At 41.3% G+C, this 17,876-nt stretch overlaps 1 protein-coding gene across 1 annotated transcript in view; it reads right to left on the bottom strand.

Moving 5' to 3' along the window:
- Nucleotides 1–16,924, bottom strand: part of LOC126260067 (glucose dehydrogenase [FAD, quinone]-like) — a 48,613-nt gene extending 31,689 nt beyond the window's left edge. Inside the window, exon 1 of the mRNA XM_049957264.1 lies at nt 16,792–16,924. The gene's annotated coding sequence lies outside the window, so the exon portion shown is untranslated. The remainder of the gene's footprint in view (nt 1–16,791) is intronic.
- Nucleotides 16,925–17,876: the final 952 nt, after the last annotated feature.

Raw genomic sequence — 17,876 nt, forward strand, 5'->3', positions numbered from 1 at the left:
AGGCAATGCCTCGGAGCGCCGACAGGAATTTATTTGGCATGTTTTCAAATTAATTTGCATCTGCCATCTTGTCCAGTCGCACGAATCGCCAAACATCTGCAACTCGACAACACTAGAGATTCATTGCAACAGGGATAGCGTCCATGGGAGATAAGACAACCAACGTTTTCCGTCTCCCTAAATATAATCCTTAGTAGATTTTCGCATGCTCATTTACAAAAGACATAGAATAGTGGAAATCGAATCACTTAACCAAATGAATGATTGGATATTTAATGCATTTTATTTTCTATCATTAAAAACCTTTCTTGCGGTTAAAATCTATTACTGCGCTACTAAAGTGGGTTATGAAAACATTAATGCTGAAAATTAAATCTACCACACACGACTGCTGAGATAACAAATTACGTTGTCATTTTTCCAAATATGTTCATTTGCAATTGCTCAGATTTACACATAATTAATAAGATCAGGACTAAAACCGTACAATACCATATCATATGACAGATGTTTCGAAATACATTTTTATGTTATTTTGAACTTTAAAACTTATACGTAAGTGGTGCTACAGGTTTCAACAAGTTGTGTCTATTTGTACGTCAAAGACGTTTCTCTAATCCAACTGTTTTCACTGATTTGCTACCGATATTTTGACCGACAGTACTCGTTGCTTAACTCAAGCAGAACGTCGCAGAGAAAGCAGTGCTCACCAATAGAGCTGCAGAGTGCTTACGAACGAACTGCTAGTAACTCTGATTCATATTTTAAATTGTTTGGTTGCTACAAGCAGTGAAGAACTAACATTACGGTTGCAGTGGGGCAGTGTGTGTAAGCAAACAGACAGTGGCTGTTCAATAGCGTTCTACTACATGTTAGAAAAGAGAAGACGTAAACAATGATATTTTAAGTCCTTTACTCGATACACTCATTAGTTACACGTACAAATAAGGCCATTAATTTCTGTAGTTCCTAGTCAACATAGTACGAATCTACAAAATAATGGTATCAGACAAATATGGAAAAAAATTCTCGTAGGTAGAGTTTAAGAAATTTTGGGCGAGCAAGTAGCTTAATACTAGAGCGATTTCCGAAAGGGAAAATATTGCACACAACTGATTTAGCCAAAGAGTGTTAACCGGAAGACGTAAAATAGCATTATTTACTGATTTCAAAAAAGGTATTTGACTTTGAGGACAAAGACACGAACGACAAAACCATATAAGAATTTGGTGTTAAAAGTAAGAATGGTCAATGAAATTTGCAGCTCTGCTACATGCACATTATCTCAAAGTAATTCTCAAAATATTTCCACCATGTTTTTGAAAAATATGAAAGATATGCAATTAGGAGTTCACAGATCCCAAAATTCTAGGAACGAAATGTAATGTAAAGCAGTTGCAGATCGCAGTATTTTAAGGAAGTCCGAAAGAAGCAAATACTCAAAGGACTAATTCAGAGGCAATAGAAAAAAGAATTGGTCCTAGAGCTCCCTCTGAAATAGAAATAAGATTCATGGAAAAGGTAAAATGTGTTCCAAACTACTTCATTTGACGGTTTTTTCTGTCCTACCTACCTGTGTTTTTATATAAAGTGGGGAAACAATACAGGAGGACGAATTGAAAATATCTGCAATAGACATAATAATTAGTAAAAATGATATGAGCATGTAGTTTAACGGAAATAATTTAGAGTAAGCTTATTTCTTCGAACACAAAACTGAAACACGATAGTGCGTTTTTTTTTGTTTCTTTTCCTTATGTTATTGTCTAGTTCAAGGGGCTCAGCAGTGTGTTTCCAATCGGACGTTTGACTTAACCTCGGTTATTTTCAGATAAATACCAAACAAACTTGAAAAACATCAATGGGGTTCTCAACTGCTACTACATCGGAGGGTATTACCACATCTGCCATTCTCTTCATAACCAAGGGAAACGTCCCACACGTTTAGTCAGAATTGAGAGATTGCAACCAATTTCAGTTAATTTCAGTAACAATGCTTAACACTGCTCGAGACAAAATAAAAGAAAAGTATGTTTGTGTGTGTTTATCTGCCACAATGGCGAGACTAAAACCTTAATATACATGTGAATTCTTAAGATTGAGTTACAAGCTGGATACTCTAGAGGCACTTGGGATCATTTGGTCTTTCGGAAAATAATGTCTACGACATAATAAGGAGCTACACGTCTTTGGAGATTGCTGCCAATGAAAATGCGCAAGCTAAGGAAAATTCTTGTACTTCTGGAAAGAGAAGTCAACTGCAATTTCGCTCGTCACATGTACAATATAACTGGAAGCAAATAACAAAATAATATCAAAAACAAATATAAACTGTTTTGGAAGTAAGATCATCAGTTAAAAGGGCTGCCAAGGAATAGAGAAAGGAATGTGAGAAGAAAATGCACAGAAGGGACACACACGTGGAGGAGGCGAGGGAGGACGTCAGAAGTTCCTTTTTTTTTTTTTTTTTTTTACTTGGTCTTTTACTTTTAATGAACCGTCGCTTGATGTCTAAAGGTGGTTATGGAAATGGCCACTTAGCCACTGTGTCCAGCTGAGTGGTCTGAGGGGGATCGCAGCTCAGCTGCCCCCAGCACCAGCTTCCGCACATACGCGCTAAAGGAAGGTGCGGCTGCGACTGCGCCTGTTATTAATGTGTTTTCTGCAGCTTTTTTAAAACCACTTAATTGAACATGAAATTTGGTAATGGAAGTACGTAATTTTAATGCTTTGATGTGTAAGAACAATAAAAAATAGAAGGCAGGACCTGGGTGAACACCTTGGAGCTGTTATTTCGATCTGGTGATCGCCAGTCACAACTGTTGGAACTGTAATGATAATTAAATCAAGACCCTAAGCTGTCGACAGGTGTTGATATACATCAAGGGGAACAGTTGAAAATGCGTGCCCCGACCGGGACTCGAGCCTGGGATCTCCTGCTTACATGGCAGACACTCTATCCATCTGTACCCTCGGCGGCTCATATGAATAGAGCGTGTGCCATGTAATCAGGACTCTATCCATCTGTACCCTCGGCGGCTCATATGAATAGAGCGTGTGCCATGTAATCAGGACTCTATCCATCTGTACCCTCGGCGGCTCATATGAATAGAGCGTGTGCCATGTAATCAGGACTCTATCCATCTGTACCCTCGGCAGCTCATATGGATAGAGCGTGTGCCATGTAATCAGGACTCTATCCATCTGTACCCTCGGCGGCTCATATGAATAGAGCGTGTGCCATGTAATCAGGACTCTATCCATCTGTACCCTCGGCAGCTCATATGGATAGAGCGTGTGCCATGTAATCAGGACTCTATCCATCTGTACCCTCGGCGGCACATATGAATAGAGCGTGTGCCATGTAATCAGGACTCTATCCATCTGTACCCTCGGCGGCTCATATGAATAGAGCGTGTGCCATGTAATCAGGACTCTATCCATCTGTACCCTCGGCGGCTCATATGAATAGAGCGTGTGCCATGTAATCAGGACTCTATCCATCTGTACCCTCGGCGGCTCATATGAATAGAGCGTGTGCCATGTAATCAGGACTCTATCCATCTGTACCCTCGGCGGCTCATATGAATAGAGCGTGTGCCATGTAATCAGGACTCTATCCATCTGTACCCTCGGCGGCTCATATGAATAGAGCGTGTGCCATGTAAGCAGGACTCTATCCATCTGTACCCTCGGCGGCTCATATGAATAGAGCGTGTGCCATGTAATCAGGACTCTATCCATCTGTACCCTCGGCGATTCATATGAATAGAGCGTGTGCCATGTAATCAGGACTCTATCCATCTGTACCCTCGGCGACTCATATGAATAGAGCGTGTGCCATGTAATCAGGACTCTATCCATCTGTACCCTCGGCGACTCATATGAATAGAGCGTGTGCCATGTAATCAGGACTCTATCCATCTGTACCCTCGGCGACTCATATCAATAGAGCGTGTGCCATGTAATCAGGACTCTATCCATCTGTACCCTCGGCGACTCATATGAATAGAGCGTGTGCCATGTAATCAGGACTCTATCCATCTGTACCCTCGGCGGCTCATATGAATAGAGCGTGTGCCATGTAATCAGGACTCTATCCATCTGTACCCTCGGCGGCTCATATGAATAGAGCGTGTGCCATGTAATCAGGACTCTATCCATCTGTACCCTCGGCGGCTCATATGAATAGAGCGTGTGCCATGTAATCAGGACTCTATCCATCTGTACCCTCGGCGGCTCATATGAATAGAGCGTGTGCCATGTAATCAGGACTCTATCCATCTGTACCCTCGGCGGCTCATATGAATAGAGCGTGTGCCATGTAAGCAGGACTCTATCCATCTGTACCCTCGGCGGCTCATATGAATAGAGCGTGTGCCATGTAAGCAGGACTCTATCCATCTGTACCCTCGGCGATTCATATGAATAGAGCGTGTGCCATGTAATCAGGACTCTATCCATCTGTACCCTCGGCGACTCATATGAATAGAGCGTGTGCCATGTAATCAGGACTCTATCCATCTGTACCCTCGGCGACTCATATGAATAGAGCGTGTGCCATGTAATCAGGACTCTATCCATCTGTACCCTCGGCGACTCATATGAATAGAGCGTGTGCCATGTAATCAGGACTCTATCCATCTGTACCCTCGGCGACTCATATGAATAGAGCGTGTGCCATGTAATCAGGACTCTATCCATCTGTACCCTCGGCGGCTCATATGAATAGAGCGTGTGCCATGTAATCAGGACTCTATCCATCTGTACCCTCGGCGACTCATATGAATAGAGCGTGTGCCATGTAATCAGGAGTTCGCGGACTCGAGTCCCGGTCGGGGCACACATTTTCAACTGTCCCCGTTGATGTATATCTTCTCTGATTTTACCCTAAGACAGCGACAATGCTCTGTGACTCTCATACGCAGAGAGAGAGATCGTAAATTAAGCACTGTGCTCGAGGTGTTAGAAATATGTGGACGCTGTCTGGTATACTTTGATGATTTATGTGTCCCAGAATTAACACTGAACGGATGTACTGAGCAGTCATCTATCTACATCCGCAATGATACTCGCAAAGTAGTGAAGGGGCGGCTTAGCTATGATACTGAAATTGGAAAAAAATGCTGTCACATCGTCGGCCGGTGTTTAAATTACTGTAAAATGTCTAAAATTGTTTGTGCCATCAACTGTGTTGCTTATTAGAACAGTACATCGGTGGTGTCTTTTCCATCCCATCCATGCATTGGTTTACTGTTGGTTACCACATAATGCCCCCCCCATGAACCATGGACCTTGCCGTTGGTGGGGAGGCTTGCGTGCCTCAGCGATACAGATGGCCGTACCGTAGGTGCAACCACAACGGAGGGGTATCTGTTGAGAGGCCAGACAAACATGTGGTTCCTGAAGAGGGGCAGCAGCCTTTTCAGTAGTTGCAGGGGCAACAGATGATTGACTAATCTGGCCTTGTAACATTAACCAAAACGGCCTTGCTGTGCTGGTACTGCGAACGGCTGAAAGCAAGGGGAAACTACAGCCGTAATTTTTCCCGAGGACATGCAGCTCTACTGTATGATTAAATGATGATGGCGTCCTCTTGGGTAAAATATTCCGGAGGTAAAATAGTCCCCCATTCGGATCTCCGGGCGGGGACTACTCAAGAGGACGTCGTTATCAGGAGAAAGAAAACTGGCGTTCTACGGATCGGAGCGTGGAATGTCAGATCACTTAATCGGGCAGGTAGGTTAGAAAATTTAAAAAGGGAAATGGATAGGTTAAAGTTAGATATAGTGGGAATTAGTGAAGTTCGGTGGCAGGAGGAACAAGACTTTTGGTCAGGTGATTACAGGGTTATAAATACAAAATCAAATAGGGGTAATGCAGGAGTAGGTTTAATAATGAATAAAAAAATAGGAGTGCGGGTTAGCTACTACAAACAGCATAGTGAACGCATTATTGTGGCCAAGATAGACACAAAGCCCATGCCTACTACACTAGTACAAGTTTATATGCCAACTAGCTCTGCAGATGATGAAGAAATAGATGAAATGTATGACGAGATAAAAGAAATTATTCAGGTAGTGAAGGGAGACGAAAATTTAATAGTCATGGGTGACTGGAATTCGTCAGTAGGAAAAGGGAGAGAAGGAAACATAGTAGGTGAATATGGATTGGGGGGAAGGAATGAAAGAGGAAGCCGCCTTGTAGAATTTTGCACAGAGCATAACTTAATCATAGCTAACACTTGGTTCAAGAATCATGAAAGGAGGCTGTATACATGGAAGAAGCCAGGAGATACTGACAGGTTTCAGATAGATTATATAATGGTAAGACAGAGATTTAGGAACCAGGTTTTAAATTGTAAGACATTTCCAGGGGCAGATGTGGATTCTGACCACAATCTATTGGTTATGAACTGCAGATTGAAACTGAAGAAACTGCAAAAAGGTGGGAATTTAAGGAGATGGGACCTGGATAAACTGAAAGAACCAGAGGTTGTAGAGAGTTTCAGGGAGAGCATAAGGGAACAATTGACAGGAATGGGGGAAAGAAATACAGTAGAAGAAGAATGGGTAGCTCTGAGGGATGAAGTGGTGAAGGCAGCAGACGATCAAGTAGGTAAAAAGACGAGGGCTAATAGAAATCCTTGGGTAACAGAAGAAATATTGAATTTAATTGATGAAAGGAGAAAATATAAAAATGCAGTAAATGAAGCAGGCAAAAAGGAATACAAACGTCTCAAAAATGAGATCGACAGGAAGTGCAAAATGGCTAAGCAGGGATGGCTAGAGGACAAATGTAAGGATGTAGAGGCTTGTCTCACTAGGGGTAAGATAGATACTGCCTACAGGAAAATTAAAGAGACCTTTGGAGAGAAGAGAACCACTTGTATGAATATCAAGAGCTCAGATGGAAACCCAGTTCTAAGCAAAGAAGGGAAGGTAGAAAGGTGGAAGGAGTATATAGAGGGTTTATACAAGGGAGATGTACTTGAGGACAATATTATGGAAATGGAAGAGGATGTAGATGAAGACGAAATGGGAGATAAGATACTGCGTGCAGAGTTTGACAGAGCACTGAAAGACCTGAGTCGAAACAAGGCCCCGGGAGTAGACAACATTCCACTAGAACTACTGATGGCCTCGGGAGAGCCAGTCATGACAAAACTCTACTATCTGGTGAGCACGATGTATGAGACAGGCGAAATACCCTCAGACTTCAAGAAGAATTTAATAATTCCAATCCCAAAGAAAGCAGGTGTTGACAGATGTGAAAATTACCGAACTATCAGTTTAATAAGTCACAGCTGCAAAATACTAACGCGAATTCTTTACAGACGAATGGAAAAACTGGTAGAAGGTGACCTCGGGGAAGATCAGTTTGGATTCCGTAGGAATGTTGGAACACGTGAGGCAATACTAACCTTACGACTTATCTTGGAAGAAAGATTAAGAAAAGGCAAACCTACGTTTCTAGCATTTGTAGACTTAGAGAAAGCTTTTGACAGTGTTGACTGGAATACTCTCTTTCAAATTCTGAAGGTGGCAGGGGTAAAATACAGGGAGCGAAAGGCTATTTACAATTTGTACAGAAACCAGATGGCAGTTATAAGAGTCGAGGGGCATGAAAGGGAAGCAGTGGTTGGGAAAGGAGTGAGACAGGGTTGTAGCCTCTCCCCGATGTTATTCAATCTGTATATTGAGCAAGCAGTAAAGGAAACAAAAGAAAAATTCGGAGTAGGTATTAAAATTCATGGAGAAGAAGTAAAAACTTTGAGGTTCGCCGATGACATTGTAATTCTGTCAGAGACAGCAAAGGACTTGGAAGAGCAGTTGAACGGAATGGACAGTGTCTTGACAGGAGGATATAAGATGAACATCAACAAAAGCAAAACGAGGATAATGGAATGTAGTCAAATTAAGTCGGGTGATGCTGAGGGAATTAGATTAGGAAATGAGACACTTAAAGTAGTAAAGGAGTTTTGCTATTTAGGGAGTAAAATAACCGATGATGGTCGAAGTAGAGAGGATATAAAATGTAGACTGGCAATGGCAAGGAAAGCGTTTCTCAAGAAGAGAAATTTTTTAACATCGAGTATAGATTTAGGTGTCAGGAAGTCGTTTCTGAAAGTATTTGTATGGAGTGTAGCCATGTATGGAAGTGAGACATGGACGATAACTAGTTTGGACAAGAAGAGAATAGAAGCTTTCGAAATGTGGTGCCACAGAAGAATGCTGAAGATAAGGTGGGTAGATCACGTAACTAATGAGGAGGTATTGAATAGGATTGGAGAGAAGAGAAGTTTGTGGCACAACTTGACTAGAAGAAGGGATCGGTTGGTAGGACATGTTTTGAGGCATCAAGGGATCACAAATTTAGCATTGGAGGGCAGCGTGGAGGGTAAAAATCGTAGAGGGAGACCAAGAGATCAATACACTAAGCAGATTCAGAAGGATGTAGGTTGCAGTAGGTACTGGGAGATGAAGAAGCTTGCACAGGATAGAGTAGCATGGAGAGCTGCATCAAACCAGTCTCAGGACTGAAGACCACAACAACAACAACCACATAATGATTGACTGACAACGCTTGTTTGGGTTGGGGAATGAGTTTTGTGGATGGGTGGCACCTTCTGGGGGTTGCTAGCTGTGAAACAGTGATTGCGTACGTGACTGCAATATGAGGAATCAGTCGAAACGGAACACAGAGCCATCAGCTATTCGGTCAGTGTTACAGATTAGTTTAAAAGTAGTTTGGAAACCCACGCCAACGCCGTTAAGCTCTTCCAATTTCCTTATATTGTAAATGACTGTTATTTAAATTCACCCAGTGTTGTGGTGACCGAAGTAATAATATAGTTTACACAGAGCGACTTCTAGAGGTAGCCCAATCAACCTATCTTCAATCCAGAATACAAACTTCCCATCATGGGAGCCTTGGCAGTGGCTGTGTAGCACTTTCCAGCCACCTTGGGTAGCGGTACTCGCGTCATGAGCTAACTTGAATGACGTCAATCGCGTCACAGTGCGACGTCTTGGATAACTGTACTTTGGTGTGATGTCCTTGTTGCCTGTGAGAGGCTACAGATAAGAACATCTTAATTAATTGTATCAATCGTGTCACCAGCTGATGTCATAGCAGCTATCTTGAATGATGTCAATCACGTCACAGTACAACATCACGGATAATGGTACTTTGGGGAGATGTCCATGTTGTCTCCGAGAGGCAGTAGATCAGAGCGTCTTAATGTCAGTTTAGAACCTGACAAAGATCTCTAAGTCGCGTCAGAAAAACAAAATGTTTGGCAGTGTACAAAGTGTATTACAGCAGAAAAAAATAATGTTTCAAACAATGAGACGGGGTCACAGAGGGGAGGGGGGGGGGAGGGGCTCTTGTGGCTTACACAATGGTCTGCAGGGTATGTGGTCATTCTCCTACAGTACAGGTGATGGAACTTTAAACTGGACTGTGCAGTTGATCAATACCTGTGCATTTAATAGGATCGTCACAAGTACTCGATGCCTGAACTCATGCGGTATTTTTTCTTTTTCTTCGATTCACAGGAGGAGGGAGACGAGGTAAAAATCTTATTAGTTATCTATTGGATGAAGTTAGTTGAGCTTTTATAGGTGGTAATTTTTCTCTGATGGAACAGAATAACGAAGATAGCATGTTGGGGAGATAGACGTGAATGGAGATGGATCTGTAGTATTTGTATGTAGTTTGGAGATGATGCAGTAGCGAAATCCACGTCCTTACCCCAGTCCCTGTACTGTCCTTTATACTACTTCATGTTGGAGGAGCAGGCCTCGTTTCCGTCAAATGGTCAAAACACAGTTCTGTTGCAGTAACTCAGCTTTGTCTGTTTCAGCATGGATTGCAGTAGGTGGTAGATATAGTTTCCTCTGACCCCCACTCAGTTCCGACTTACACTGGAACTATCACGTACGGAAAGGTGCAGGAATGGTAGCATACAGTCTGAGGAGACATTTTCTGGATGCATAGGGGCTGCCTAAAACGATGCTTTAATTTTACTGTAGCAGATAGATTCGAGAAAGGTGGATCGTTTGGAGATATGGCGGTGCCAGAAGTATGACTGAGTAGTGGTTGTAATCGAATACCATCATAACGACCGGGAGAGCCGTGTGCTGACCACATGCCCCACCTATCCACATCCTCGTCTGAGGATGACACGGCGGTCGGATGGTCCCGATGGGCCACTTGTGGTCTGTAGACGGAGTGGAGTGGTTGTAATCATTAAAGGACCCATTACAGGTATGTGCTTGAATGGAAAGACTTAATTCCAAATCCCAGACAGCATTTCTAGTGGATAGCGTGGCTTTAGAGATGTGAAAAGCTTGTGTACATTTCTTGCGACCTCAATCATCACACCATCCACTACTGTCTGTGATCCTTGTCAATCAACCATTGCCTGTAGCCCAGTGGATATATCACCGACCCTCTGACAGTGCATCAAGACAAAATGCTTTACAAATACTATAGAATTATGTAGCTCGGGCGGTGTGAGGGAGTCGCAAATACAGCTTACTTACCACGTTCATTAGCCAAATCGCTTTCAAAATGTGGTAATTTTATCACGAGGTTGCATCGTGGGCTACATGTTGGTCTGATATACTTCTTCCTACGATCACCATCTCGGTATTTGTCTGGAAAAACCTCCCCATTCAGAGGTAATGTCGTACTTCGATTTATAAAGCCAGTATAGCTTTTAACATGGATACTTGTATGCACCTATAGAACCAGGACCGCTTGAGACAGTAACATACAGTAGTAACTGCGATCGGTTTTTGAACATCTGGCCGATTACATCTCTGTTTCTAAGAGACAATGGTAGCACTCGCAAGAAAATACCTATGAGACATGCCCACCCATCATTGATTTTCGGTCAGTATTATTTTGCATCATGTAGAATCATCTATTGGTCAAGTATTCTACTTAGTAGTAGTAGGGGATGCGTGATAGGTTCACCTTGAGCATCAGTTTTATCATGTATCTGGTTGTACTTCGACATGTACAAAAGAGAATGACTGTGTCGAGTCGTATGGAAGGTATGGATTTGACATGGTGTACTGTGATAGCAAAGGGAAGAGTATGTCAAGTCATAAGAATTGTAGAGATATTCCTATTTTCGGAGCCACAGCCATCAACAGGGTGTTTTTTGGATACTTCGCTCATTGTCGAATGTCATTCAGCTGAGGTCTCAATGGTAACATTTAGTTGTAAGTACATGGATATTATATATATATATATATATATATATATATATATATATATATATATATATATATATATATATATATATGACCGGTTTCCTAGGGTGATGATTCAACCTGTGCATGTTTGGCGTGCAGTGCTGGTGACCTTTGTGGGGATGATTCATGTTTCCCATTATAGGTAGAAGCCCTCCGAATGGAGAGACCTGTTGGAGTGCAGGAATATAGACGTCTTAACCAGATTATCCTCTACATGACCAAATAGCGAACTAATACTTTGTATGTGTAGGATAGCTTTCGTGATCGCGAGGAAATTTGACTTGATTCAATATGGACATGTGTTTGCACTGCACCATTATTCCCTCCCATGTGAAATGTTCAGTTGACTGCTTCTTCACATTTCGCATCTTTATTTAGTTGTTAGAACATCGATTGTGTTGTGTGCATCTAGCATGTAAAAGACACGTTTGTCAGTTCTCTAGATGTGAGAAACACCTTAGTTGACCTTGTAAATTATAGGGATGGAATCTGTTACATCACCAACATCGGTATTTGAGAGTGGAAATATCAGTTTCCTCTATTTGTACCGAGTTCTCACGTAAAAATCCCCACAGATGGGTTAACTGCTAAAGTTTCAGGTTTGTAGAGAAATAATTTTTAGTCTGCATGTTTGGAATTATGCTGCTGTGTACTTGATATCGAGAAGTACCGTGAAAATGGTAAAATATTCTGGCGAACCATGCAGAAATACATGTGTTCTTGTAATCCCAGAGTCGGAGATGGATGGAGAAAAGGAAGCAAGCTATCAGGTTAGGACTGGAAACAGTAAAGCGTTTGCCACAAGGGGAAGCGAGTCCGAATTTGTAGAACAGTTCTGAGCATGACTTCGATCCACTGAAGGTGCTCCGGTCACGCATTGGGGGTGGATGCCCGCCTGATTTAGCGGTATATATCTAGTGCCGCGAGTTTATGCACTGTGCTGTCTGTCTACGCAGTACATGTACAAATGATGTAAAAGCGTTAACTTTGTATGGTGGAGGATACGAACTGCAAATTTACTACATCGACACAGTATGTGGCGATATATTGCTGGGTCAGAGATCGGTTTCACTTTCTAATATTCAATCTCTTCTCCTAAGTGGGCGAGCATTGTAATTCAGTAAGTGTCTTTCCATTTTTTACGGTATGTTGGGCATGTTGCAGGGTTTAATTAGTGGTGCAATATGGTGGTATGTGTAAAATATTTTTTTGCTGCTGAAAGCCTTGTGTGCAGATAGAAGAAAAAAAGGCTGACAGTGCTTCCTCACTGATGGCATCAGTAATTCAGCATGTAAATTCGATAAGAGCCAATCATAATGCTAGATTCATTGACAAGACAGCCTTTGTGCCAGGATGTATGGAGTGTCTACAAAGTGATTCCAACAAGATGGAGGCAAGGTATGTATGGAAAGTTCTGAGACTTCAAGTTTTCAAAGACAAGTTGAAGCATACCATCAATCTCCGGCAGGGATGCTGTCACTCATCTGATATGGTGGGCAACCTAAAGGGTTAATTATTAGACGACTCAGAATTTGTTCCTCATGCATTTTTCGTTGTGCATGTAAACATGATGTTTGCAGATTCATGACAATGTAGGATTTCTTATCTCTTTCTGTAAAGACTGCACTGCAATTTTCAGTTGTATTCTTACCTTGGTAGTTGCATTTGTCTGTGTGGTTGTGCTGTATGTTTGTGATATTTTTATCCAGAAAGAAATTGAGTACTTTCTCTACGTATTCGACGAACAAACAGATTTTAAACATGGAAGAATATAATTTAATTGATATTAGTAAAGAAAAATGGTACATTATCGCAATAAGCAGAGAACAATAGAATATTTATCATTTACCTAAGACCCACAAAAATAGTACCTCAAAATTAATTGTAATCACTAACTTCCGCGATGTAGAAATTTTATTGTAAAAGTACACATATCATCGCCGTCAGGAAAGGTATCAAGAAATAATTTTACAAGACCACGCAAATAAAAACTAACCATATAGAAAGCGTGGGTGTATCACACCAAAAAGACCACCGACATTTATGCTCCATGTTGCCGTATGGGCCACGTCATAAGACGTAAGCATAATGTGCCACACGAAGCCACAGACTATCACATACGTAAGGAACAATATTGTAGCTATTATACAATCTTCACAGGTACATTTGATGACGGCAGATCTCTGAAACGAGCTCGTTGTGTAACTTGTATCACTACGAGTAAATAAGTAAACAGGGCATCAAAATACTTGTTCTTAAAAGAAAAATGTCGTCCTTCGACCTCATGCAAATTGCGGACCCACTGGAAAGGAAATTTCAAAGATGTTTTCACGAAAAAATGGAAATGAAATTTTTTCGGTATCTCACAACAAACACAGTTCAATTTTTTGTTTCGTTTCTAATGGAAAATTGACAAAATGGGACAGTGAGGTTTCGTCAGCTAGTATATAAAATAAAATGCCAAGGATTTGCCCGTGGGGGTATAATAAATTGTCGTGACGTCACGAAACATAACAAAATATATTCTTGGCATTTTCGGGTACAGGTTATAGACAGAACACTTGTTTCATCAGTCTGTGTTAAGGAAAATGCCGGAGTGCAAAAGCAGTCTTCCAATATCACACACGACTCTCCTTGCTTGTTTGAAAGTATAATAAAAAGATTGTTACTTCAAGTAGGCGAAATACTTACGATTCCTGAATCAAATATACCAGAGAAACTTCTGAAAATCGTTTCCTGAAGGTGCAACATTTTGTAACATTTTGTATTTAAAGAAGGAGCCACTTGGGTCGTAGTAAAATACCACCAAAATTTTCTATATATTTTTTGTTTTTTCTGTTCAAGTGTCATTCAAAACGAAATTTTGATCTTTAGAATAATGTCGTATCTCTTTCATTATATATATACGTTTCTCTGTTTCTCGAAGAACAGTAACATGCTTCAAATTTTGTCTACTACTTGCTTTTCATCCTTTAAATATGTAACAAATGTCGATAGTGTGCTTTTCTCGGTGTTACGCTGTTCTTTATATTACGCCCATATTTTTCAATCGATTTGTCTAATGGGATCATTCTGTGGTTTACACATTGAAATTAAATTTGATTGCCAAAGAGCGTGACGCATTCAGGAGAACGAGAATTTATCTCGACCGGGCGTCCCAACGTCGAAGGTGATACGTATACTGCCTACTGGGCTGTACAGGTTGTTCCGATTGACATGAAGATAGAATGAGGTCTTCCCTCTTCTCAGAGTCGCTGCATTTCAGCATCATCGAACAACGTGAATTTTAACAGAATGAAGAGCTCTCTACCCGACAGCACTATCTGTCTCGGAATTGGAACAGTATCTCTGCAAGAACAGTGTGGAACTTCTCTATGTAATGTTCAGGGTTTATACACATAGGTCCAGGAGAGAAGTCGCGGGCTTAGATGTCTCTTCACATTAATTCACGCAAGTCTTTCATTGAAATCTTGTGAACTAAGACTGTCAAACAACGGAAATTCTCGAAAAGAAAGACGTGGGTAGGAACACATCAAGCCGTTTACAGTCAGTATGGTGAGGAGACTATAAAATTAATTGTAACGTCTCGGCGGCAGCAATGTCGTGACGAATTAACCTAGCCGAACGTTTCTAGTTGCTGCTGTCATAAGGAGCAGCCCTTTCAGTCACCTCCAGGAACGCCGCAGCTCCCAGGAACGTGACAGATACATGATGTCAAATCGCGTTTTACCAGTACACGTCCACAAACTTAATTTGCGTTATTCTGTATTCATTATCTCATATGCCATTTTCAATAGTCAACCCATTTTACTCACAAACATCCGGTGTAAATTTCTGCTATCGTGCTTGATTAGTTGGAAAGCCTTTTATTGTTTCTCAAAATATTCGGCTTTAAGATTTATGCAGTTTTTCAGGCGTTCCAATCATTTTGAAATATTTTTCGCACTGTTATGCTGGTGCCCCGAAATCATGGTTTCACTATTCAACAGCTCCTTAAGGTTATGAAAGCAAGCGATCAAAAAGAATTTGGTAGTCGATAAAATAGTTTATTTACGGGCACTAAAACATTAATTCCGTGTTTGTCTCTGAAAAATAATCAATTGTTCTACGTGTTGTGTGGTGGGACTGTCATGACTGAAAATTATTTGAAGTTTTCGGTATTTTTTTCCTGATATCATCAATGTAGCAATCAAATTGTTGTATAGCGTTCAGCATTAAGTCTTCTTAGAAATGCTGAGGCAATGTTTGTAACATGTCGATCGTATCACAAATAACGACGGATTACTTTCTTGCAAGAGCGTTGGTAACGAACCACTTTCATCTTTGGACACCCACGTAGCCGATTGCTCCTTAGATTCCGTCTTGTATAATTATATGCAAGTTTTGTCTGCTGTAACGATGCTGGGTACGGATTTTACATTTCCATGGTCGAATTGTTTTCGTGCACCAGATGGCACACGATTGCTTTTAAAATTTGGTGAAATTGTGGGAACTCATGGGGAACATTTTTGTCATAGCTTCATGCCAAATCGAATACACTCTTCTATAAGTCAAGGACGCCTCTCTCTCCCGGTGCGTCACACCCTCTTGAATCATTTGAATCGTGTAGTGCAAAGCACTTGCACTCGTAACAAAACAGTCAGGTCAGGAAACAGTATCTTCCGTCAAACAGCCGATATTACGTCAGAATAAACTCTGTTTACCAACGGTAAATAGTATTTCTTGAAAATTGTTTACCAAAGTTGAACGTAGCTATTCTGCCAGTTGTTATTATGTGAGACGCATTACGAAAATTGTAATAAAATCGTGAAACGCAACTGTTTACATCATATTTCCTGTTTAACGGCGCCGTTTTGTTAAACCCTCACCGAAAAACAGACTGCTCGGCGAATTTCTGAGGTATCGTTGTTTTCATAATAAAAAAAAGACAATTTCTGAAAGAAATTACTATTGTCATATGTGAACAGCGCTATCTACTGATCAACTGTGCACCCCTCGTGGTACGGTCTGACGATGATCCGACAGTTTGAAACACTTTTAGCGTCAAACACTTGAACGCACAATTACGGTTACGTTTGTGGGCTGTTTGACGCGAAAGTAACGGAGCACAGAACGAAGGGCAAACGGCGGTCGACGCCCGAATATCTCTGCACAGTGTAAGATGACTGCAAGTTAGAGGATCAACGAACTGAAACGCTTCGAGTACGACAAATGTGGACGTAGAGTGATGTTAACAGAACAATGGAAATGGTGAGAAACAAAAACGTTTGCGAATACGATGCGCGGACTGAAATTCGGCAGAATGCAGTTACTGCAGCAAAGAAATCAAGTGACAGTTGTTACACGTGAGCGAAGTGAATCGGTGAGACGGGGTGGAACGCTTGACCGTGTCAATCTTCCAGCCACGGAGCGTCCGCAGTACTGTTGAGTACTTATAGCGAGTACCGTATTTCCATTAATTATTTTACATTTGTGATCCTTATTGAGAAACGTATAATAACGACATTTGGAAAATACGTACCGAGGGCGTGAGGCGACAACTCGGTGGATCTGAGACACGGTGTGTGCGACGGTTCGTGTACGTCGTCTGCTTTTATAGTGACCTCAGCTGGAGATAGCGGGAGCCGCAATGTTATCACCAGTCACACACTGCTCGTGTCCACCACAAAGTGTCGTCTGTCACTGACGACAAGAAAATTCGGCTCAAAAATAGCATCCTACGTTTAGCAGCAGATATCATATCAGATGTAATTTGAAGCACTGTGAGATTCACAGCGAAGAACTCTTCTGAGGTTTCGTCAGACGCGATCGTTTCGTTTCTTCCATTGAATCTCGTCAACTGTGTCTGTACCTCGTTTCAGTATTTATTTTTTATTTTACGAATAGTTTACAGTTCTTTAGTCCGTTTCTCGCAGTCTCGTACCCAAGTCTTTGGATCCTTGTATAAACCTTCTTTCAAATTTCTTCTTTACGTACCCTCTTCCATTTCCTTTTTCTTTCTGCACAGGATTTTTCTCCTTTACTCACGTACTGAGGCTACCATCGTTCACCCCTAATCTCGTCACATGCTCATGAAACTTTAAACGCCGGTGATATGTACGGGGAGTTTTCCTCATTTCTTTGTTTGGGATCTTGTCTCACCTTCGAAGTGTATAACGTCTCCTCAAAAAGAATTCCCTTGCACGGCTTTAAGTCTTCTTCTGTCTTCTTTTGTCATTTCCCAGGATTTCGCTTCCGTATAAACAAATGCTTTGTATTATTGACTCATGTAACCTTTTGTTCGTAATTTCATCCAACGAAAAGATAGAATTCAGTTTATTGATTGTTTGTTTAGCTTGTGTTGTCCTCTGACTTATTTCTTGTTTTCTGGACTCCTGATCTCAGACAGCAAGTATTTGTACTTTTGAACGTGTCTCGATAGAATTTCCATTTATTGTTTAAAACTGAACATGAACAGTCACAGATGCAAGAAACTTCTTTTTTTGTATGAGATGATCGGTTTCGGTCTGTTTTAGACCATCTTCAGACCTGACACCATGATGGCAGATGGTGGCTGTGAATAAAGGTGGCGCTGGACTTCACAAATGCTAACTGCTAACTACTGTT

This window comes from Schistocerca nitens, chromosome 5 (genome assembly GCF_023898315.1).
Source record: "Schistocerca nitens isolate TAMUIC-IGC-003100 chromosome 5, iqSchNite1.1, whole genome shotgun sequence".
NCBI classification, from domain to species: domain Eukaryota; kingdom Metazoa; phylum Arthropoda; class Insecta; order Orthoptera; family Acrididae; genus Schistocerca; species Schistocerca nitens.